At 39.9% G+C, this 25,607-nt stretch overlaps 1 long non-coding RNA gene across 1 annotated transcript in view; it reads right to left on the reverse strand.

Moving 5' to 3' along the window:
• Positions 1 to 4,127: 4,127 nt before the first annotated feature.
• The window catches only part of LOC138437632 (uncharacterized), a 76,859-nt gene continuing 55,379 nt past the window's right edge, over positions 4,128 to 25,607 (reverse strand). The window contains exon 6 of the long non-coding RNA XR_011256048.1: positions 4,128 to 4,623. This is a non-coding gene — a long non-coding RNA (uncharacterized lncRNA). The remainder of the gene's footprint in view (positions 4,624 to 25,607) is intronic.

Raw genomic sequence — 25,607 nt, forward strand, 5'->3', positions numbered from 1 at the left:
GTTTTGGTGTTTTTTTTTTTTAAATTTTGCTATTTGGGTCTAGATTTTTAATTTTTGTTGACTTCAATAAAACATACATTTTCATTAGTAACCTCTTTAATTTATAATTTATTGATTTATTTCTACTACCTCCTAGTTCAGCAATTTCAATATAGATGGTCTAGCTCCCCCTCCCTATCATCTGACACCTTGGTGTTTCAGTTGCTTGAACTTCTTTCCTCCAGTGATCTTCTCCTCTACCCTCTCATTCACTCTCTCTCGTAGCCACATCCTATAACTCCACTCCACCTTTAATCCTGATTTCTGTGTCTCTTCCCTAACCTCTATGGTCTTTCTCTAAAGTTCCCCAATACCAACAATCCCTTGTCCCCACTGGGACCTCCACTTTATTGATTCTACCATGTCACTATCCATGGTCAACCACTGTAGTATTATAGTATGTCGTGTGTGTGTGCGTGTGTGTGTGCTGCATGCTCACTCGTGTTCCACTCTTTGTGACCCTATGGACTGTAAACCACCAGGATCCTCTATCTGTGGCAGGAATATTGGAGTGGGTTGCCATTTCCTCCTCCAGGGGATCTTCCTGACCCAGGGATAGAACCGCATCTCCTGAAAGTCTCCTGCATTGCAGGTGGATTCTTTACTGCTGAGCCACTGGGGAATCTCCAGATGCCACGTATTTTATATATACCGTACATATAGTATATGCACATATGTATGCTATTATATATACTACAACTATACTACGTGTACTATAATATATACAATGTAGTATGTATATATATCTCTTGCCCTCTTTAGCTTAGTCATCCTTTCTTGGCAGAAGGAAACCCTGGTTAAATCCAGAACCACTGACTCTGTGTCTAAACCCATGCAGCTATAAACATGGATGGAGAAAAATATACAGACTTTTTCCTGGTTTCACTTTAAATTCATGACCACAAATTTCACATGATATTTCTCTAGTGAATTCACTCTCTCACCATGTAGATGAATTTTGGCTTCTATTTAAAGTCAGTCCCTCCTCCTGTACAGCAGGTAGTAGATCTCATCCCCCCTACCAAAGGGCATCACTTGAGCAGTTTTCTCCTCTCTCTCCTGGATTTTTCCCTCTATAGATCATTTACAACAGGACACAAATCTATTTTCTTTCTTTCATCTTAAGAAACCTTTATCTAGCTCCACTCCATTAGATCTCTGTTGCTACTTAACAAATGACACCCCAAACTTAGCAGCTTAAGACAACAAACACTTATTATCTCAAAGTTCTTTTGGGCTTGGAATCCAAGCGTGGCTTAGTTGGATGTCTCTGGCTCAATGTCTCCTTCAAGGCTGAAAGCAAGATGTCCTTGGGGGCTATAGTCATTTCAAGGCTCAATGTGGGAATGACCCCCTTCCAAGCTCACACACTTGGCTATTGGCAAGCCTCAGGTACTTCCTGACTCTTGGCTGGATACATTAGTTCTTTGCCATGTGGACCTCTCCATATGGGCACCTCACAGCATTGCAGTTTGCTTCCCTCAGAATCAGCAGACCCAGAAACAAGCCTTTTATAACCTAACATTGGAGGTGACTTCCTATTACTTCTGCCTCATTCTATTTGTTAGAAGGAGTCAATAAGCCTGGGGAAAATAGTGCACTAGGAATGTAAAATGATGCAGTCATTTTGGAAAACAGAGTGGTAGTTCCTTAAAAAATGAAAAATAGAATTACCATATGATCCAGTCATTTCATTTCTGGGCGTATACACAAAAGAATTGAAAGTAAGGACTCAAACACTTATTTCTGCACTCATGTTCAAACAGCATTATTCACAATAGCCAAAAGGGGAAACAACCCAAATATCCATTAACAAGTAAATGGATAAACAAAATGTGGTATACACATACAACAGAATATTATTCAGCTTTAAAAAGGGATGAAATTCTGATGTATGTAAGAACATGGATAAACCTTCAAGACATTATGCCAAGTAAAATAAGCCAGTCACAGAGAACAAATACTGTATGAATCTGTTTACATAAGGTATCAGGAATGGTTAAATTCACAGGGACAGAAAGAAAACAGAACAGTGATTACCAGGGACTGGAGCAGAAGTGGGGAATGGGGAGTTGGTGTTTAATGGGGGCAGTTTCAGTTTGGGATGATGAGAAAGTTCTGGAGATGGATAGTGCTGATAGTTGCGTGGCAATGTAAATATACATAAGGCCACTCAACAATACACTTAAAAATGGTTAAAATGGGGAATTTTAAAAGTGTATTTTACTACATTTTTTAAACTGGTAGGCAAAAAAAGCCCACCTGCCCACACTTGAGAGAGGAAATGAACGTGTGAACGTGAGGTCATGAACACCAGAAGACAGAAGCAGGTGGATAGTATATCTGTATTATTCACATTTCATGGGAAATCTATTAGGAAAAGGGTGCTCCTTTAGGTAGGGCCATAACACTGGCATAAGGCATAAAACTGGCCTCTTCTGGCCACAGTTTTGTGAGGTGGGGTTGTGGGAACCCAAAATCAATGATGAGGATCACTTATATTTCTCTTACTCCATAGAATTTATCAAGGGTTCTCCAGTATGGCGAATGTTCTTAGTTCTAATATATGGGCTTTTAAGTGACAGTGGATGGGCTTTGGGTGGATAAATCTGTGACTTTCCTGAATTGTATGCACAATGTAGGTACCCTGGTATGAGGAGCAATGAAGCATCATCTGAGTTTGAGTCAGATGACCTGGGTTCAAATTCTGGTCTTGCTGCTTACTGTGTGACTTGAACAAGTTACTTAACCTGTCTGAGTTAGTATCAAATCACAGTTTGCCAAGATGATTAAATGAAACTTCTATAACATGGCTAGAAAGTAGTAAGTGTTTAACAAATGTTAACGGGAGAAGGCAATGGCACCCCACTCCAGTACTCTTGCCTGGAAAATCCCATGGACAGAGGAGCCTGGTGGGCTGCAGTCCATGGGGTTGCTAAGAGTCGGACATGACTGAGCGACTTCACTTTCACTTTTCACTTTCATGCATTGGAGGAGGAAATGGCAACCCACTCCAGTGTTCTTGCCTGGAGAATCCCAGGGACCGGGGAGCCTGGTGGGGTGCTGTCTATGGGGTCGCACAGAGTCGGACACGACTGAAGTGACTTAACAGCAGCAGCAGCAGCAACTATTATTTCCACACATGCTAATATTTCTGGGAAGAGAACATACAGATTTCAGAAATTCTGGAGGGATCCATGACTTCCAAAAAGTTAAGAATCTTGGAAATGCAAGAACTATTCTCATCAAAAAACCCATGAGGTAATGTACAGTCCTCACCCTGCTTCTCCACATTAAAAGAACTTGTCTAGATGCTGTCTGTTCAATTACTACAGCTACTTTGTTGTTGTTGTTGTTTAGTTGCTAAGTTGTGCCTGACTCTGTGTGACCCCAAGGACTGTAGCCCTCAAGGCTCCTCTATCTATGGGATTCTCCAGGCAAGCATACTGGAGTGTGTTGCCACTTCCTTCTCCAGGGGATCTCCCCGACCCAGGGATCAAACTGCATCTCCTGCTTCTCCTGCGCTAGCAGCAGATTCTTTAGCATTGAGCCACCAGGGAAGCCCCCTACTACACCTACTATCTTATCCAAGTCACTCACCATCTCACTTTGGTCAATTTCAACAGCCACCTCCCCCAGTCCCTCACTCCTACCATCTCTACATCCCTTTGTCTCCCATTGCTCCCTTTTTCAGTCATCTGGAATTGTTAACTTGTGTATTGGTTGGGTTTTTTAAATCTTTCACGTTCTAGCCAATCTCTCCCCTACTGAAAATTCTTCAGTGACTCATGATGACTTTTAGAATAAAGGCCCAACTCCTTTGCTTGACATAGTCGTGACCCGGCCCCACCCACGTTTCCTGGCTGATGGGGGCCCCTCCCAGCTTCCTACGCTATGCCAGAGCTGTCCTACCCCGACTCCTCTCCAACCTTCATGCCTTTGCAGATATTCTTCTCTTCTAGAATGCCCTTGTCTCTCTAGCAGCAGGGCTCAAGATCAAAGCATTACTTATATCATCTGCCAGTCAGACTTTTATGCTTTCTCTATTCTCCTGTTGAATTTTAGAACAACTTTTCTATTGTTTGGGGTTTCTTTCTTTTTTTTCTTTTTTGGTTTTTCAATAATACTATGAGCTCCTTAAAGACGGGAATAGTTGCATCTTTCATCCTCAGTGCCAAGCTCAGTCTATAGAACTTAGTATATCCTCAATAAAGATCTTTTAAATAAGAGAATGAGTAAATAAATGAAAGAATGAATAAGTTTAATAACTTGCCCAGGTTCATATGTTAGTAAGTGGAATGGTTGCATCTAGAATTCAGTAAATTCAGACTCTTTTTGACAATAAGGGACAACAAAACCTCAAGTTAGCATAGTTCAATTGCAAAGAACAACAGGCCCTACACTTGAAGTCCAAGGGGTGGGTTTCAGTCCAGGTATAGCTGGGCCCCAGGGGTCCAAACACAGCATATCTGTCCACCCCTCAGCTCTGTTTTCTTTTCAGCTCTTCAATCTTCCCTGGGCTCTGTTCATTACAGATGGCCTCTTTCAGGAGCAGGATTAGTTCATCCTTACAGCACCATGATTCTAGAAAAAATAAAGCAAATCCCCCTCCTTACCATCACAGATTGAATTTCAGATTTTCCTCAGTTTACAGTTAGGTTACATCCTGACTAACCCATCGTAAATACTGTATATTGAAAACATCATAAGTTGAAAATATACTTAATACACCTCACCTACTGAATCATCACTCAGCCTAGACCATCTTACACATGCTCAAAACACTTATACTGGCTTACAGTTGGGCATAATCATCTAACACAAAGCCTATTTTATAATCAAGTGTTGAATATCTTATGTAATTTATTGAATACTGTACTGAAAGTGAAAACCAGAATGGTAGTCTGCGTACAGGATGGTTATAAGTGTATCTAGTTGTTTACCCTCAGGGTCACGTGCTGGCTGGGAGCTGCAGCTCGATGCCAATGCCCAGCATCACCAGAGAGTATTGGATTATGTATCACTAGCCTAGGAAAAGATCAAATCCAAAATGTGAAGTATGGTTTCTACTGAGTGTGTATCACTTTAGCACCATCATAACATTGAAAAATTAAAAGTCTAATCGCCATAAGTTGGGAATTATCTGTAATTGAAAGGGCTCTACTTGGGTCTTGTGTCCCCTCCTACCCCCACCCCATGACACGAATCATTGTCAGGAGGAGATGGGGTGTCATGATTGGACAGGCCTGAATCACAAGTCTTCCCATGGGGCCTCTGTCTGATGGGGTGCTCTGTGTAGATGGTATGGGTAGTTACCTAGGGGCAATACTGAGCCTCATCCTGATCCCTGCTGTCCATGACCATCTCATCCCCTGCCAGTGGCCCCTCACCTTGTGGGATATCCTTTCCCTTGGCACTGTTGGACAGCCCACATCTCCTCTTCCTTCCTCTAACCCCTGCTGTCTGACAGGGAGCCCTGGGCATCTCTGATGTCCTCTTTGACCCTCAGATGGCTGCAGGAAACTGGGCTGGAGTGGAGGATGCCCCATTTTTATCAGGTGCTCACTATCCATGGCCCCCTCTCTGAGCCATCACAGGCAACTCCAGAAAGCCGCTTGCCTTCAAAAATGTCCAGTCAAGAGGCCCTTGGGGGAGGTAGAGAAAGATGGCGGAGGAATAGGACGGGAAGATCACGTTCTCCCTCACAAATTCCTCAAAAGAACATTTCAACGCCGAGCAAACTCCACAAAACAACTTCTGTAGGCTGGCAGAGGACATCAGGCAACCAGAAAAGCAGACCATTGTCTTCAAAAACAGGTAGGAAAAAATATAAAAGACGAAAAAGGAGACAAAGGAGGTGGGGAGGGAGCTCCGTCCCGAGAAGGGAAGCCCGTCCCGGGAAGGGAATTTTAAGAAGAGAGGTTTCCAAACACCAGGAAACACTCTCCCTGCCGAGTCTGTGGCGAGCCTTGGAAACACAGAGGGCAACATAACAGGAAGGAAAAATAGATAAATAATTAAAACCAACAGATTACAAGCCCACCAGTAACTCCCCCAGCGGAAAAGCAGCACAGACGCCTGCATCTGCCATTGGGAAGTGGGGGCAGGGCAGGGACGCGCGGGAGGCGCGGGCTGCAGAGCTTTGCAAGAATCGGGCAGGAGCGCCCCACGCGCAACCAGAACGATCTAACTTGGGCTAGCAAACCAGACTGTGGGATAGCTACCACGCGAAAAGCTCGAACATAAGACACCGCCAGGACCGAGCACAGAACAAAGGACGGAGCGGAAAAAGCCGGCTGCAGACCATTCCCCGCCGGGGACAGGCAGCCAGAGCTGTAAGGACTGGAAAGGGGCAATTGCAGACCCAGAGAGACTTTACTTACCTAACTGCAAGCAGGCTCCTTTGCTAAGACTTCTGGGGGTGCTGGACAGTCACAGTCTGCCTCACGGGGTGCGCCAGCGGTCCACCCAGAGAGCTGAGTGGCAGCGGCGGAAAAGGTGACAAGCCGCGGCGATCGTGCTCGCCAAACTCCTGAGCTACTCGGACCTGGGAAGGGCACAAAGCGCAGTCCCAGCCGCATTTGTGCCTCTGAGGGCTGCCTGAGGGCCGAACCTGAGCGGCTTGGACCGGGGAAGTGCACGCAGCCTAGGGCCGGCCCCAGACGGTTCCTGGCTGAGCATCGTAGAGCCGGAGCGGTTTGTGCGCCGCGAGAAAGGACAGGTCAAGCAGGGCAGAGATACTGTGTACACACGACAGTGCTATTTGTTTGCAGCATCCCCCCTTCCCACAGTGCGACTGAACTAGTGAGCCTAAAAACCAGCAAACAGAAGAAGTTAAACAGAGGGAACCACCTTGGAAGTGAGCCCACACGGCCCATAACATCAGAGAAGAGCCAGATATATTTTTAATTTTTTAATATTTTTAAAATCATTCTTTTTTTTTTTTGCTTTTTGCTTTTTTTTTCCTTTTTTTTTCCGAGCTTTTTTTTTAATTGTTAAGTCTTCTATTTCTCCTCTAATTTTTATTTCTATAACCTAGTATTACTATTTTTTAAAAAAAAGACTTTTTTTTTTTTAAGGCAAACACCATATATACTCTTTGGTTGGTTCTTGGTGTTTTGTTTTGTTTTGTTTTTTGTTTGTTTGTTTGTTTTTTAATAATTCTTTTTTTTTCTTTCTTCCTTTTTCCTTCTGCTTTTCTTTAATATTGTATCTTTGAAAATCCAACCTCTACTCCAGATTTTTAATCTTTGCTCTTAGGTTTTTGTTGTCAATTTTGTACATTTAAAAACCCAAACTTCACTACCCAAGTTTACCTGAGAGCGAGATTACTGGCTTGACCACTCTCTCCTCCTCTGGACTCTCCTTTTTCTCCACCAGGTGGCCTCTGTCTCTTTTCTCCCCCATCTCTTCTCTATCCAACTCTGCGAATCGCTGTGTGTTCCAGACGGTGGAGAACACCTAAGGAACTGGTTACTGGCAGGATTTGTCTCTCTCCTTCTCATTCCTCTCTCTTATCCTCCTGGTCACCTCTGTCTACTTCCTCCCTCTCCTCTTCCCCGTATAACTCTGTAAATACCTCTGAGCGGTCCAGACTATAGAGCGCACATAAGGAAGTGACTACTGGCTAGCTTGCTCTCTCCTCTCTTGATCTCACCGCATCTCATTCCAGTTACCTCTAACTACCCCCTCCATCTTCTCTTCTCCTTGTAACTCAGTGAACCTCTCTGAGTGTCCCTCAATGTGGAGAAACTTTTCATCTTTAACCTAGATGTTTTATCATCGGTGCTGTATAGATGGAGAAGTCTAGAGGCTACTGTAAAAATAAAACTGAAAACCAGAAGCAGGAAGCTTAAACCCAAAGCCTGAAAACATTAGAGAACTCTTGAATTCAGGGAACATTAAGCAATAGGAGCTCATCAAATGCCTTCATACCTACACCGAAACCAAGCTCCACCTAAGGGCCAACAAGTTCCAAAACAAGACATACCACCCAAATTCTCCAGCAACACAGGAACACTCCCCTGAGCCTCAATATACAGGCAGCTCAAAATTATCCCAAAACCTTTGATGTCTCATAACCCATTACGGGTCACTCCACTGCACTCCAGAGAGAAGAAACCCAGCTCCACCCACCAAAACTCCAACACAAGCCTCCCTAACCAGGAAACCTTGACAAGCCACTGATAGAACCCCACCCAAAGTGAGGAAGCTCCATAATAAAGAGAACTCCACAAATTATCAGAATATAAAAAGGCCACCCCAAACGCAGCAATATAACCAAGATGAAGAGACAGAGGAATACTCAGCAGGTAAAGGAACAGGAGAGTTGCCCACCAAACCAAACAAAAGAGGAAGAAGTAGGGAATCTACCGGAGAAGGAATTCCGAATAGTGATAGTGAAAATGATCCAAAATCTTGAAATCAAAATGGAAACACAGATAAATAGCCTAGAGACAAGGATTGAGAAGATGCAAGAAAGGTTTAACAAGGACCTAGAAGAAATAAAAAAGAGTCAAAATATAATGAATAACACAATAAATGAGATCAGAAACACTCTGGAGGCAACAAATAGTAGAATAATGGAGGCAGAAGATAGGATTAGTGAAATAGAAGATAGAATGGTAGAAATAAATGAATCAGAGAGGAAACAAGAAAAACGAATTAAAAGAAACGAGGACAATCTCAGAGACCTCCAGGACAATATGAAACGCTCCAACATTCGAATTATAGGAGTCCCAGAAGAAGAAGACAGAAAGAAAGATCATGAGAAAATCCTTGAGGAGATAATAGTTGAAAACTTCCCTAAAATGGGGAAGGAAATAATCACCCAAGTCCAAGAAACACAGAGAGTCCCAAATAGGATAAACCCAAGGCGAAACACCCCAAGACACATATTAATCAAATTAACAAAGATCAAACACAAAGAACAAATATTAAAAGCAGCAAGGGAAAAACAACAAATAACACACAAGGGGATTCCCATAAGGATAACAGCTGATCTGTCAATAGAAACTCTTCAGGCCAGGAGGGAATGGCAAGACATACTTAAAGTGATGAAAGACAATAACCTACAGCCCAGATTACTGTACCCAGCAAGGATCTCATTCAAATACGAAGGAGAAATCAAAAGCTTTACAGACAAGCAAAAGCTGAGAGAATTCAGCACCACCAAACCAGCTCTCCAACAAATTCTAAAGGATATCCTCTAGACAGGAAACACGAAAAGGGTGTATAAACCCGAACCCAAAACAATAAAGTAAATGGCAACGGGATCATACTTATCAATAATTACCTTAAACGTAAATGGGTTGAACGCCCCAACCAAAAGACAAAGACTGGCCGAATGGATACAAAAACAAGACCCCTCTATATGCTGCTTACAAGAGACCCACCTCAAAACAAGGGACACATACAGACTGAAAGTGAAGGGCTGGAAAAAGATATACCACGCGAATAGAGACCAAAAGAAAGCAGGAGTGGCAATACTCATATCCGATAAAATAGACTTTAAAACAAAGGCTGTGAAAAGAGACAAAGAAGGCCACTACATAATGATCAAAGGAACAATCCAAGAAGAAGATATAACAGTTATAAATATATATGCACCCAATATAGGAGCACCACAATATGTAAGACAAATGCTAACAAGTATGAAAGGGGAAATCAACAATAACACAATAATAGTGGGAGACTTTAATACCCCACTCACACCTATGGACAGATCAACTAAACAGAAAATTAACAAAGAAACGCAAACTTTAAATGATACATTAGATCAGTTAGACCTAATTGATATCTATAGGACATTTCACCCCAAAACAACGAATTTCACCTTTTTTTCAAGTGCTCATGGAACCTTCTCCAGGATAGATCACATCCTGGGCCATAAATCTAAACTTGATAAATTCAAGAAAATCGAAATCATTCCAAGCATCTTTTCTGACCATAATGCATTAAGATTAGATCTCAATTACAGGAGAAAAACTATTAAAAATTCCAACATATGGAGGTTGAACAACACACTTCTGAATAACCAACAAATCACAGAAGAAATCAAAAAAGAAATCAAAATATGCATAGAAACTAATGAAAATGAAAACACAACAACCCAAAACCTGTGGGACACTATAAAAGCAGTGCTAAGAGGAAAGTTCATAGCAATACAGGCATACCTCAAGAAACAAGAAAAAAGTCAAATAAATAACCTAACTCTACAACTAAAGCAACTAGAAAAGGAAGAGTTGGAGAACCCCAGAGTTAGTAGAAGGAAAGAAATCTTAAAAATTAGGGCAGAAATAAATGCAAAAGAAACAAAAGAGACCATAGCAAAAATCAACAAAGCCAAAAGCTGGTTCTTTGAAAGGATAAATAAAATTGACAAACCATTAGCCAGACTCATCAAGAAGCAAAGAGAGAAAAATCAAATCAATAAAATTAGAAATGAAAATGGAGAGATCACAACAGACAACACAGAAATACAAAGGATCATAAGAGACTACTATCAGCAGTTGTATGCCAATAAAATGGACAACGTGGAAGAAATGGACAAATTCTTAGAAAAGTACAATTTTCCAAAACTGAACCAGGAAGAAATAGAAAATCTTAACAGACCCATCACAAGCACGGAAATTGATACTGTAATCAGAAATCTTCCAGCAAACAAAAGCCCAGGTCCAGATGGCTTCACAGCTGAATTCTACCAAAAATTTCGAGAAGAGCTAACACCTATCCTCCTCAAACTCTTCCAGAAAATTGCAGAGGAAGGTAAACTTCCAAACTCATTCTATGAGGCCACCATCACCCTAATACCAAAACCTGACAAAGATGTCACAAAAAAAGAAAACTACAGGCCAATATCTCTGATGAACATAGATGCAAAAATCCTCAACAAAATTCTAGCAATCAGAATCCAACAACACATTAAAAAGATCATACACCATGACCAAGTGGGCTTTATCCCAGGGATGCAAGGATTCTTCAATATCCACAAATCAATCAATGTAATTCACCACATTAACAAATTGAAAAATAAAAACCATATGATTATCTCAATAGATGCAGAGAAGGCCTTTGACAAAATTCAACATCCATTTATGATAAAAACCCTCCAGAAAGCAGGAATAGAAGGAACATACCTCAACATAATAAAAGCTATCTATGACAAACCCACAGCAAACATTATCCTCAATGGTGAAAAATTGAAAGCATTTCCCCTAAAGTCAGGAACAAGACAAAGGTGTCCACTTTCACCGCTACTATTCAACATAGTTCTGGAAGTTTTGGCCACAGCAATCAGAGCAGAAAAAGAAATAAAAGGAATCCAAATTGGAAAAGAAGAAGTAAAACTCTCACTGTTTGCAGATGACATGATCCTCTACATGGAAAACCCTAAAGACTCCACCAGAAAATTACTAGAGCTAATCAATGAATATAGTAAAGTTGCAGGATATAAAATCAACACACAGAAATCCCTTGCATTCCTATACACGAATAATGAGAAAGTAGAAAAAGAAATTAAGGAAACAATTCCATTCACCATTGCAACGAAAAGAATAAAATACTTAGGAATATATCTACCTAAAGAAACTAAAGACCTATATATAGAAAACTATAAAACACTGATGAAAGAAATCAAAGAGGACACTAATAGATGGAGAAATATACCATGTTCATGGATTGGAAGAATCAATATAGTGAAAATGAGTATACTACCCAAAGCAATTTACAAATTCAATGCAATCCCTATCAAGCTACCAGCCACATTTTTCACAGAACTAGAACAAATAATTTCAAGATTTGTATGGAAATACAAAAAACCTCGAATAGCCAAAGCAATCTTGAGAAAGAAGAATGGAACTGGAGGAATCAACTTGCCTGACTTCAGGCTCTATTACAAAGCCACAGTCATCAAGACAGTATGGTACTGGCACAAAGACAGACATATAGATCAATGGAACAAAATAGAAAGCCCAGAGATAAATCCACACACATATGGACACCTTATCTTTGACAAAGGAGGCAAGAATATACAATGGAGTAAAGACAACCTCTTTAACAAGTGGTGCTGGGAAAACTGGTCAACCACTTGTAAAAGAATGAAACTAGATCACTTTCTAACACCGTACACAAAAATAAACTCAAAATGGATTAAAGATCTAAATGTAAGATCAGAAACTATAAAACTCCTAGAGGAGAACATAGGCAAAACACTCTCAGACATAAATCACAGCAGGATCCTCTATGATCCACCTCCCAGAATTCTGGAAATAAAAGCAAAAATAAACAAATGGGATCTAATTAAAATTAAAAGCTTCTGCACAACAAAGGAAAATATAAGCAAGGTGAAAAGACAGCCTTCTGAATGGGAGAAAATAATAGCAAATGAAGCAACTGACAAACAACTAATCTCAAAAATATACAAGCAACTTATGCAGCCCAATTCCAGAAAAATAAACGACCCAATCAAAAAATGGGCCAAAGAACTAAATAGACATTTCTCCAAAGAAGACATACGGATGGCTAACAAACACATGAAAAGATGCTCAACATCACTCATTATTAGAGAAATGCAAATCAAAACCACAATGAGGTACCACTTCACACCAGTCAGAATGGCTGCGATCCAAAAATCTGCAAGCAATAAATGCTGGAGGGGGTGTGGAGAAAAGGGAACCCTCCTACACTGTTGGTGGGAATGCAAACTAGTACAGCCACTATGGAGAACAGTGTGGAGATTCCTTAAAAAATTGCAAATAGAATTACCTTATGACCCAGCAATCCCACTGCTGGGCATACACACTGAGGAAACCAGAATTGAAAGAGACACATGTACCCCAATGTTCATCGCAGCACTGTTTATAATAGCCAGGACATGGAAACAACCTAGATGTCCATCAGCAGATGAATGGATAAGAAAGCTGTGGTACATATACACAATGGAGTATTACTCAGCAGTTAAAAAGAATTCATTTGAATCAGTTCTGATGAGATGGATGAAACTGGAGCCGATTATACAGAGTGAAGTAAGCCAGAAAGAAAAACACCAATACAGTATACTAACACATATATATGGAATTTAGGAAGATGGCAATGACGACCCTGTATGCAAGACAGGGAAAGAGACACAGATGTGTATAACGGACTTTTGGACTCAGAGGGAGAGGGAGAGGGTGGGATGATTTGGGAGAATGACATTCTAACATGTATACTATCATGTGAATTGAATCGCCAGTCTATGTCTGACGCAGGATGCAGCATGCTTGGGGCTGGTGCATGGGGATGACCCAGAAAGATGTTATGGGGAGGGAGGTGGGAGGGGGGTTCATGTTTGGGAATGCATGTACGAATTAAATATTTTAAAATTTAAAAAATAAAAAACTAAAAAAAAAAAAAAAAAAAAAGAGGCCCTTGGGTCACACCAGCCCCCCATACAGAGCTGCCACTAAATACACACTCTGCCTAATGCAGATTGTAAAAGGGCACCCCATCTGAGTGGAGTTTACTAAAAAGTTTCCCTTTTCCATTGCTCCTCAGCCCTTATTCACTCCTTCAGCTAGGTGACCTAATACAGGGCAAATATGCACAATCCTATACGTGACCCTCCCAAATTCTAGGGGACACACACTAGGTTCTCCCAAGAATCCCCTCACCTTGATGGCAGCCCAGGGGTTACCTGCTAACTGCAGTTCCTCAAGCATCCAGAGAGGGAGCCAGTCTCCACTTCTCACATGCACCTCCTGCTCAGTGATTTTCTTGACACTTCACTTTCCCTCAATTTGCTAGGACAGTGGTTCTTATAGTGTGGTCTGTGGACCCCTGGGGGTCTTCAAGAAATTTTCAAGGCATCCACAAGGTCAAAATTATTTTAATAATAAAATATTATTGCCTTTTCACTCTGTTGATATTTGCATTTGTTGGTACAAAAATAATTGGTATGTAAAACTGCTGGTCCTTTAGCTTAAAGTAAGGCAGTGGCACCTGAATGTTTTATTTGGTGCTGGATTCACTACCACATACTCAGCAGTAGGAAAAATTCCAGTGTCACTCAAGAATGTCTTGATGAAGCAGTAAAAATGATTACATTTAACCTCAGCCCTTGAGTATATGTCTTTATAATAATATTCTGTGTGGGAGAATGAGAAATACATGAAAAGCATCTAGCTACATGATGAAGTATGATGGTTGTCTGAAGAAATAAACACTTGCAACTCAGTTGTGGACAGAACTAGCCTCTTCATTCATGGAACACCATTTTTTACTTGGAAGAAAGGCTGATGTATAAACTATTGCTATCCTGACTTTGGTTCAGTTCAGTTCAGTCACTCAGTCATGTCCGACTCTTTGTGACCCCATGAATCGCAGCATGCCAAGCCTCACTGTCCATCACCAACTCCCGGAGTTCACTCAGACTCATGTCCATTGAGTCAGTGATGCTATCCAGCCACCTCATCCTCTGTCGTCCCCTTCTCCTCGCGCCCCCAAACCCTCGCAGCATCAGAGTCTTTTCCAATGAATCAACTCTTCGCATGAGGTGGACAAAGTACTGGAGTTTCAGCTTTAGAATCATTCCTTCCAAAGAAATTCCAGGGCTAATCTCCTTCAGAACACACTGTGGAAGCTATTTTCCTAAAAAGGAAACTGACCCTGTCAGTTCCAGAAAAAAAATAGATGACAGTATTTGTCACCAATGATAAAAGTTGAGTTTCCAAGCAGTAATTGGAATTTTCCAAAACTTGTATCTGAAACCATGAACTTGATAGCTTCCTGGACTTAGATTTTTCTGATATCACTATGGGTAATGATAATTAATGTGATTTCTGACTAGTAAATGTCATGTTCTTATTTGAGAGATCTACATGGATGGGAAAACAGTGGAAACAGTGTCAGATTTTATTTTTTGGGGCTCCAAAATCACTGCAAATGGTGATTGCAGCCATGAAATTAAAAGATGCTTACTCCTTGGAAGGAAAGTTATGACCAACATAGACAGCATATTCAAAAGCAGAGACATTACTTTGCCAACAAAGATCCATCTAGTCAAGGCTATGATTTTTCCACTAGTCATGTATGGATGTGAGAGTTGGACTGTGAAGAAATCTGAGTGCCGAAGAATTGATGCTTTTGAACTGTGGTGGTGGAGAAGACTCTTGAGAGTCCCTTGGGCTGCAAGGAGATCCACAGTCCATCCTAAAGGAGATCAGTCCTGGATGTTCTTTGGAGGGACTGATGCTAAAGCTGAAACTCCAGTCCTTTGGCCACCTCATGAGAAGAGTTGACTCATTGGAAAAGACCCTGATGCTGGGAGGGATTGGGGGCACGAGGAGAAGGGGACGACAGAGGATGAGATGGCTGGATGGCATCACAGACTCGATGGACGTGAGTCTGTGTGAACTCCGGGAGTTGGTGATGGACGGGGTGGCCTGGCGTGCTGCAATTCATGGGATTGCAAAGAGTTGGACATGCCTGAGCAACTGAACTGAACATAACTCATGAACTAAAATTTTCAAATAACTAATCAATAAATGATGTTACAAAAATTAGTAAAAGACTTATTCCTAGTAGAAGATAGACCAATGGATTAAAGCAGTTTTTAATTGAGATATAATGACATGTAACATTATATTAGTTTCAGATGTACAACAAAATGATTTGATATATGTATTTACTGCAAAATTGTCATCATAATATGTTTAGTTAACATCCATCACATTCAATTTCAAAATTCTTTTGAATTTTGAAGATTACTCTATTAACAAATGTATATTTGCTAACTGATTACCACAGTGTTTAGCTAACATCCATACCACACATGGTTGCAATTTTTTTCTAGTGATCAGAACTTTTAAGATCTATTCTCTCAGCAACTTTCAAATATACAATGCAACATTGTTACCTATAGTCACCGTGCTGTACATTTATATCCCCCGGGCTTGTCTTAAAACTGAGAATGTATATCTTTTGACCAAATTTATCCATTTCACTCACTGGGCTTTAATATAACAAAGTACAAACAAAGATTGAAATGGTTTCAGATTCCACTTAAGAAATTGCACTCGTTGAGTTTTGGTGTAATATCAAAGTAGAATATCCAGTTATATAAAATGAAATATTACTCTTTTCCAATTGCATATCCATATTTCTTCATATTTTTCAATCAAACAAACATAGTACAACAGAGTGAATGGAAAACAGAATTATTTTTTAATAAAAAGTTATTTATGTTAACAGGTAATAGGTGTATTATTTTTTTAATGAAGTATACAATTTAAATTTTTCTAGTTTTAACTTCTAATTCTCTGAATATTTATAGATAGAATTCACAGAAATAAAAGCTCCTTAGGGTCATCAATAATTTTTAAGAGTGTAAAGGAGTCTTGAATCTAAAAAATTTGATAAGTGCTAATGTTAAGAAATGAGGAAGCATCCCTCCTACCCACTATAGAAGAAAAATTCTCTGACCCCAAATGCAGTAGGACCCACGAGGCCTGTGACTGACTACCCAGACCACCACAACTCCTCTCATCTTGATATAGAACATGTCCTTCTGCTGCTCTTCTGAAGTCCTGGGTGGATAACTGGCACAGTTATTTATGGCTCTATTAGAAATCTAGTTGCATGGAATCTTCATTCAGTCTTAGTTATCAATTCCAGGAACTAAGATACTTTCCCCTTAATATCTTATTAAATAAGTTTTTTGAAAGATATCATGAGTACAAAATTTCCATTTTATTTATTTTTACTTTGTATATTTTATTTTATTATTTTAAAATTTTATTTATTTATTTATTTATTGGAGGCTAATTACTTTACAATATTGTATTGGTTTTGCCATACATTGACATGAATCCACCACGTGTGTACATGTGTTCCCCATCCTGAACCCCCTCCCCATCCCTCCCCATCCCATCCCTCTGGGTCATCCCAGTGCACCAGTCCTGAGCACCCTGTATTATGCCTTGAACCTGGACTGGTGATCCGTTTCACATATGATAATATACATGTTTCAATGCCATTCTCCCAAACCATTCCACCCTCACCCTCTCCCACAGAGTCCAAAAGACTGTTCTATATATCTGTGTCTCTTTTGCTGTCTTGCATATAGGGTTATCATTACCATCTTTCTAAATTCCATATATATGCGTTAGTATACTGTATTGGTGTTTTTCTTTCTGGCTTACTTCACTCTGTGTAGTAGGCTCCAGTTTCATCCACCTCATTAGAACTGATTCAAATGTGTTCTTTTTAATGGCTGAGTAATACTCCATTGTGTATATGTACCACAGCTTTCTTATCCATTCATCTGCTGATGGACATCTAGGTTGCTTCCATGTCCTGGCTATTATAAACAGTGCTTCGATGAACATTGGGGTACACGTGTCTCTTTTGATTCTGGTTTCCTTGGTGTGTATGCCCAGTAGTGGGATTGCTGGGTCATATGTCAGTTCTATTTACAGTTTTTTAAGGAATCACCACACTGTTCTCCATAGTGGCTGTACTAGTTTGCATTCCCACCAACAGTGTAAGAGGGTTCCCTTTTCTCCACACCCTCTCCAGCATTTATTACTTGTAGACTTTTGGATAGCAGCCATTATGACTGGCGTGAAATGGTACCTCATTGTGGTTTTGATTTGCCTTTCTCTGATAATGAGTGATGTTGAGTATCTTTTCATGTGTTTGTTAGCCATCTGTATGTCTTCTTGTCTGTTCAGTTCTTTGGCCCATTTTTTGATTGGGTCATTTATTTTTCTGGACTGGAGCTGCAGGAGTTGCTTGTATATTTTTGAGATTAATTCTTTGTCAGTTTGCTTCATTTGCTATTATTTTCTCCCATTTCTGAAGGCTGTCTTTTCACCTTGCTTATAGTTTCCTTTGTTGTGCAAAAGCTTTTAATTTTAATTAGGTCCCATTTGTTTATTTTTGCTTTTATTTCCAATATTCTGAGAGGTGGGTCATAGAGGATCCTGTGATTTATGTCAGAGAGTGTTTTGCCTATGTCTTTCTCTAGGGGTTTTATAGTTTCTGGCCTTACATTTAGATCTTTAACCCATTTTGAGTTTATTTTTGTGTATGCTGTTAGAAAGTGTTCTAGTTTCATTTTTTTTATAAGTCATTGACCAGTTTTCCCAGCACCACTTGTTAAAGATTGTCTTTTCTCCACTCTATATTCTTGCCTCCTTTGTTGAAGATAAGGTGACCATAGGTGCCTGGATTTATCTCTGGGCTTTCTATTTTGTTCCATTGATCTGTATTTCTGTCTTTGTGCCAGTACCATACTGTCTTGATGACTGTGGCTTTGTAGTAGAGCCAAAGTCAGGCAGGTTGATTCCTCTAGTTCCATTCTTCTTTCTCAAGATGCTTTGGCTATTCGAGGTTTTTTGTATTTCCATACAATTTGTGAAATTATTTGATCTAGTTCTGTGAAAAATACCATTGGTAGCTTGATAGGGATTGCATTGAAACTATTGATTGCTTTGGGTAATATACTCATTTTCACTATATTGCTTCTTCCGATCCATGAACATATATTTCTCCATCTATGTGTCCTCTTTAATTTCTTTCACCAGTGTTTTTATAGATTTTTTATATATAGGTCTTTTGTTTCTTTAGGTAGATATATTCATAAGTATTTTATTCTTTTCATTGCAATGGTGAATGGAATTGTTTCCTTAATTTCTCTTTCTGTTTTCTCATTGCTAGTGTATAGGAATGCAAGGGATTTCTGTGTGTTGATTTTATATCCTGCAACTTTACTATATTCATTGACCAGCTCTAGTAATTTTCTGGTAGAGTCTTTAGGGTTTTCTATGCATGAAGGTGAAAAGTGAAAGTGAAGTCGCTCAGTCGTGTCCGACTCTTAGCGACCCCATGGACTGCAGCCCACCAGGCTCCTCCGTCCATGGGATTTTCCAGGCAAGAGTACTGGAGTGGGGTGCCATTGCCCTCTCCAATGTAGAGGATCATGTCATCTGCAAACAGTGAGAGTTTTACTTCTTCTTTTCCAATTTAGATTCCTTTTATTTCTTTTTCTGCTCTGATTGCTGTGGCCAAAACTTCCAGAACTATGTTGAATAGTAGCGGTGAAAGTGGGCACCCTTGTCTTGTTCCTGACTTTAGGGGAAATGCTTTCAATTTTTCACCATTGAGGATAATGTTTGCTTGGGTTTGTCATATATAGCTTTTATCATGTTGAGGTATGTTCCTTCTATTCCTGCTTTCTGGAGGGTTTTTATCATACATGGATGTTGAATTTTGTCAAAGGCTTTCTCTGCATCTGTTGAGATAATCATATGGTTTTTAGCTTTCAATTTGTTAACGTGGTATATTACATTGATTGATTTGTGGATATTGAAGAATCCTTGCATCCCTGGGATAAGGCCCACTTGGTCACGATGTATGATCTTTTTAATATGCTGTTGGATTCTGTTTGCTAGAATTTTGTTAAGGATTTTTCCAATCTATGTTCATCAGTGATACTGGCCTGTAGTTTTCTTTTTTTGTGGCATCTTTGTCTGGTTTTGGTATTAGGGTGATGGTGGCCTCATAGAAAGGGTTTGGAAGTTTACCTTCCTCTGCAATTTTCTGGAAGAGTTTGAGTAGGATAGTTGTTAGCTCTTCTCTAAATTTTTGGTAGAATTCAGCTGTGAAGCCATCTGGTCCTGGGCTTTTGTTTGCTGCAAGATTTCTGATTACAGTTTCAATTTCTGTGCTTGTGATGGGTCTGTTAAGATTTTCCATTTCTTCCTGGTTCAGTTTTGGAAAGTTGTACTTTTCTAAGAATTTTTCCATTTCTTCCACGTTGTCCATTTTATTGGCATATAGTTGCTAATAGTAGTCTCTTATGATCATTTGTATTTCTGTGTTGTCTGTTGTGATCTCTCCATTTTCATTTCTAATTTTGTTGATTTGATTTTTCTCCCTTTGTTTCTTGATGAGTCTGGCTAATGGTTTGTCAATTTTATTTATCCTTTCAAAGAACCACCTTTTGGCTTTGTTGAATTTTGCTATAGTCTCTTTTGCTTTTTTTTGCATTTATTTCTGCCCTAATTTTTAAGATTTATTTCCTTCTACTAACCCTGGGGTTCTTCATTTCTTCCTTTTCTAGTTGCTTTAGGTGTAGAGTTAGGTTACTTATTTGACTTTTTTCTTGTTTCTTGAGGTAAGCCTGTATTGCTATGAACCTTCCCCTTAGCACTGCTTTTACAGTGTCCTATAGGTTTTGGCTTGTTGTGTTTTCATTTTCATTCATTTCTATGCATATTTTGATTTCTTCTGTGATTTGTTGGTTATTCAGCAGCATGTTGTTCAGCCTCCATATGTTGGAAATTTTAATAGTTTTTCTCCTGTCAGTCAGTCAGTTCAGTTCAGTTGCTCAGTCGTGTCCGACTCTTTGTGACCCCATGTGTCACAGCACACCAGGCCTCCCTGTCCATCACCATCTCCCGGAGTTCACTCAGACTCACATCCATCGAGTCAGTGATGCCATCCAGCCATCTCATCCTCGGTCGTCCCTTCTCCTCCTGCCCCCAATCCCTCCCAGCATCAGAGTCTTTTCCAATGAGTCAACTCTTCTCATGAGGTGCCCAAAGTGCTGGAGTTTCAGCTTTAGCATCATTCCTTCCAAAGAAATCCCAGGGTTGATCTCCTTCAGAATGGATTGGTTGAATCTCCTTGCAGTCCAAGGGACTCTCAAGAGTCTTCTCCAACACCACAGTTCAAAAGCATCAATTCTTTGGCACTCAGCCTTCTTCACAGTCCAACTCTCACATCCATACATGACTACTGGAAAAACCATAGCCTTGACTAGATGGACCTTAGTTGGCAAAGTAATATCTCTGCTTTTGAATATGCTATTGACATCCAATCTTACTGCACTGTGGTCAGAAAAGATGCCTGGAATGATTTCAATTTTTTTGAATTTACCAAGGCTAGATTTATGGCCCAGGATGTGATCTATCCTGGAGAAGGTTCCATGTGCACTTGAGAAAAAGGTGAAATTCATTGTTTTGGAGTAAAATGTCCTAAAGATATCAATTAGGTTTAACTGGTCTATTTATTTTATTTTTAAAAGTGAAGTATAGTTGATTTCAGTTCAGTTCAGTTGCTCAATTATGTCCGACTCTTTGCAATCCCATGAACCACAGCACGCCAGGCCTCCCTGTCCATCACCAATTCCCGGAATCCACCCAAACCCATGTCCATTGAGTCGGTAATGCCATCCAACTGTCTCCTCCTCTGTCGTCCCCTTCTCCTCCTGCCCTCAATCTTTCCCAGCATCTGGGTCTTTTCCAATGAGTCAGCTCTTTGCATCAGGTGGCCAAAGTACTGGAGATTCAGCTTCAACATCAGTCCTTCTTGTGGTAAATCAACTTTTTTATTTCAGGTATACAGCAATGTGATTGAGTTATACATACATATATGTTTTTTTCAGATTCTTTTCTCTTATAGGTTATTACTTGAGTATAGTTCCTTGTGCTATACAGTACGTCTTTGTTGGTTACCTATTTAAAAAAATAGTAGTGTCTATATGTTAATCCCAAAATAATAAGGACAGTATTTATTTTTATTTCTCTAAGGGATAACAGTTTTTCTGCTATAGAATAGATTCACTCTCATTGAAAAATATCCATTACCATTTGGTATGACAATGAAGAGAAATCAGAAGATAGGGTAGTGTTTTGAAAAGAACATTGCCTTTAATTTAGCATCCTAGCTTTGCCATTTACAGAGAAACTGTCTCAAAGTACTCAACCTTTCTAACTTTATCTTCTTATCTGTAAACTAGTATAAAAACCTAACTTTCAGGTTGCTTAGAGATAATGCATACAGATCATCTGGAGAAGGAAATGGCAACCCACTCAAGTATTCTTCCCTGGGAAATCCCATGGACAGAGGAGCCTGGCAGGCTATAGTCCGTGGAGTCACAAAAGCTGGACATGACTTAGTGACTAAACCACCACCACCACCACCATATAAGATCGTCTGACACATAATAGCCAATCAAATGAACTATCATCATCATTATCCTGGTACACGAGTTGGGAAAGAGTTTCTGTTGGAATTCTCTGAGACAAGTGCCATAAATCCTTTCTGATGCCCTTGCTAAGTTCTTAGTGGCCTCTGAGTTACTTTCTGATCAGAAATTCAGAGTTTCTCTCTGAATACTGAGGAGCAGCAGATTGATTGGGTAAGATGAATATATGCCACCTTCTTCCACATTCTGTCTTGACAAAGAGGGATTGTTTCACCTTAACTGAAGGATTGTTCTCCCCAGGAGGCTTCTTACCTCCAATGTCCCTGAAAGCAAACACCGTTCTCTGGGCTTCTCCCAAATTCTAGGCTTCAGTGCAGGCTGTGCTTAGTCATTCAGTAGTGTCCAACTCTTGGCATCCTCCATGGACTGTAGCCCTCTAGGCTCTTCTATTGTCTGTGGGGATTCTCCAGGCAAGAATACTGGAGTGGGTTGCCATGCCCTCCTCTAGGGAATCTTCCCAACCCAGGGATCAAACCCAGGTCTCCCACAGTGTGAGCGGATTCTTTACCATCTGAGCCACCAGGGAAGCCCCTCGGTGCAGGCTATAATGAACCAAAAAACAACCAATGAATATCACTTTTGGCTGATGGTGGAAAAAATAAACAGCTGGGTGAATTTTTACGGGGTAAGATTAGCTATACAATGAGTTATATGATGCTGCAGAGTCTTCCCTTGAGTACTTCTTTGTTTTCTTAGATAAGGGCTCCAGGTGGGGATTTTTATGGAATGATGTGTGAAAATAGTATGCTTCCTCATGCTGGTATAATGGAAGCCCTGGGTCCCTTTCAGATCCGAGGGAGGTAGATTAATGGGTTCGGGATGTGACTGCTGCCTCCCAGCAGCTGGCTCAATTACCTCTCCTGCTTAAGCTGTGCTCTGAGCCTTGGAACACAAGCCTGATGGAATTCTGACCTTGCTGGAGGACTTGTTCCCTCACTGAGGCTGCCTACTTGTAGCTTGAACATGTCCTTTACTTCTCACAGGCATACTTCTCATACTTCTTTTGCTGGAAACATGGGTGTGAGGGAATTATCCAGGGGGTTTCATTTTAAAAAACAAGGAAAAGTGAAAGGGAAAGTGAAGTCGCTCAGCCGTGTCCGACTCTTTGAGACCCCATAGACTGTAGCCTACCAGGCTCCTCTGTCCATGGGATTTTCCAGGCAATAGTACTGGAGTGGATTGCTATTTCCTTCTCCAGGGGATCTTCCCGACCCAGGGCTCGAACCTGGGTCTCTCGCATTGTAGATAGACGCTTTACCATCTGAGCCACCAGGGAAGTCCAAAAAAACAAGGAGGATGTTAATAAATGAGACACTCTAGGAAGGAAAATTATATCTATTTGGGGGAAGGATCTTAGTACGTTTCATTCTTATGAAGCATTTTTGAGGGAGAAGTGGCTTGTCCAAAGAGCTTGGTCATGATTATCTGTAAGTGACAGAAACCCACTCAGATTAACTCAAGTAAAACATGGTTTTAATATAAGGCATTAGGTACACCTCATGGATTCCAATTCCAGAAAGAACTGAGAATTAAGAATTTTATAGTCCGATGGCTTAAGTGTAAGTTTCTAAGTCAAGTTACCTGACTTCAAATTCTAGATCTACTACTTACTTTGCATGGTTTTGGACAAACTATTTATCTCTCTATGCATCAGTTCTTTTCTCTGTAAAGTGAGGGAAAATAAGAATTTAATAAATAAGAATTATATTTTAGAATTGGATGAGGTTAAAATGAGCAGATACCCATGAAGTATATGGAGCAGTGCCAGGCACATACTAAGCTCTTAATAAGTGTTAGATATGGAGAATTTCCATAGTAGCTATCTTGTTTCAGACCAACTCTCCCACCAAAGACAATGAGAAAAGCTGGATGAAAATTTCAAAAATCATTCCAAAGATATTGGAAAACTACTAAAGTGAGTCCTTTAAGAGCCTAAGATCTCAGAAAAAAGGGAAACAAAGAACAATGAGCCTGACATTCTGTGCTGCTTTTCCTCCAGGGCATTTGCTAGTTGACAAGCATTACCTAGGATACTGAGAAGCTGCACAGAAAAGACTGACAAGGGAAAAGCTGAGTGTCACTTCTGGCAGTTTTAGCGGGTAGAAGAGACAAAAGTGGAGTTTAGGGCCAACCAAAGGAAAGGCAACATGATGTTTACCCTATTCTTTCAGTTAGAACTCCCAAGGGTTATAACCCAGAAATATGGATGAACTATAAATGCATCAACCTTCATGAAGACTGAAGCCTGGTTCTGAATCTGTTCACTCACTGATTTAATTAAGGTGGGCCAATCTCACCAGAAGCAAAAATAATCCTCTCTGGAGGAAGATAACACCATCCAGAACCTTGTATAGCATGTCTTATATCCAATGCAAAATTACTAGACTCACCTGGAAGCAAGAAAAAATGTCCAAAATCCATTAGAAAAGAAACTCAGGCAACATAAAGAAACTAGCAGGAAATAAAAATGTCGGCGTTAGTATAGGTACTAAAATAGCTGTCATTAATACATTCAAGAAATTAGATGATGGAGAATTCCCTAGTAGTTAGGACTCCACACTTTACTGAAGAGAAAAAAAAATTGAAAAAGGAACATTAAACAGGTGAGACAGTGAAAACAATCTAATAGTCAAATTTAAAAATTCACCGAAGTATGTGGCTAATTCCATGAAATACAAAAAGACGTAGTATTTTGATTAAAAGCCAAATGTTGAAAAACTAAAATGGAAAAATAAAACCATATTCCACTTACAACATATACTTTAAATACTAATATGCAGAGGGGAAAGGTGGGCAGTAGAAAGGTGAGGAAAAGGTATAGCAAGTAATGTCCACCAAAAGAGACCTGACATAGTTATATTAAGAGCAGATAAGTAGACTTTAAGGCAAGAAGAACGACTAGGGATCAGAGAAATAGTTCAAGGTGGTGAAAGAGACTATCCACAGAAAAATAAATATTCTGTTTGTATGAACCTATTTACAATACCTCAAAAATTTGGAAGCAGTTATGACATAACTAAAAAGAGAAATAGGCAGGGACTTCCCTGGAAGTCCAGTGGTTAAGACTTTGCCTCCCAGTGTAGGTAGTACAGGTTCAATCCATGGTCAGAGAACTAGGATCCCACATACACTGAAGCTAAAAAGACCCCCAAACATAAATAGAAACAATATTCTAACAAATACAATAAAGCCATTTAAAATGGTCTACATTTTAAAAAATCTTTTAAAAAGAGAGAGAAATAGATATCTATAAGCATACTGGGAGATTTTAGCATTCATTTCTCAGTAACTGACAGAACAAACAGACCAAAGTTTGACATGATTATAAAACTTGGTTTAGTTGAAACACCTAGAACTCTACATCCAAAAACTGTAGAATAGTTTCTCTCCAAGTTCACGTGGACATTTACCAAAATTGGCCATATGCTAAGCCTTAAAGCAAATCTCAACAAGTTTTAAAGGATTGGGAAAAAAAAAAAAAAAACAACAACAACAAACAACTCTCTAGCCATAACAGAATTAAGCTCAAAATAAA

The sequence above is a fragment of the Ovis canadensis genome, chromosome 3 (genome assembly GCF_042477335.2).
Source record: "Ovis canadensis isolate MfBH-ARS-UI-01 breed Bighorn chromosome 3, ARS-UI_OviCan_v2, whole genome shotgun sequence".
NCBI classification, from domain to species: domain Eukaryota; kingdom Metazoa; phylum Chordata; class Mammalia; order Artiodactyla; family Bovidae; genus Ovis; species Ovis canadensis.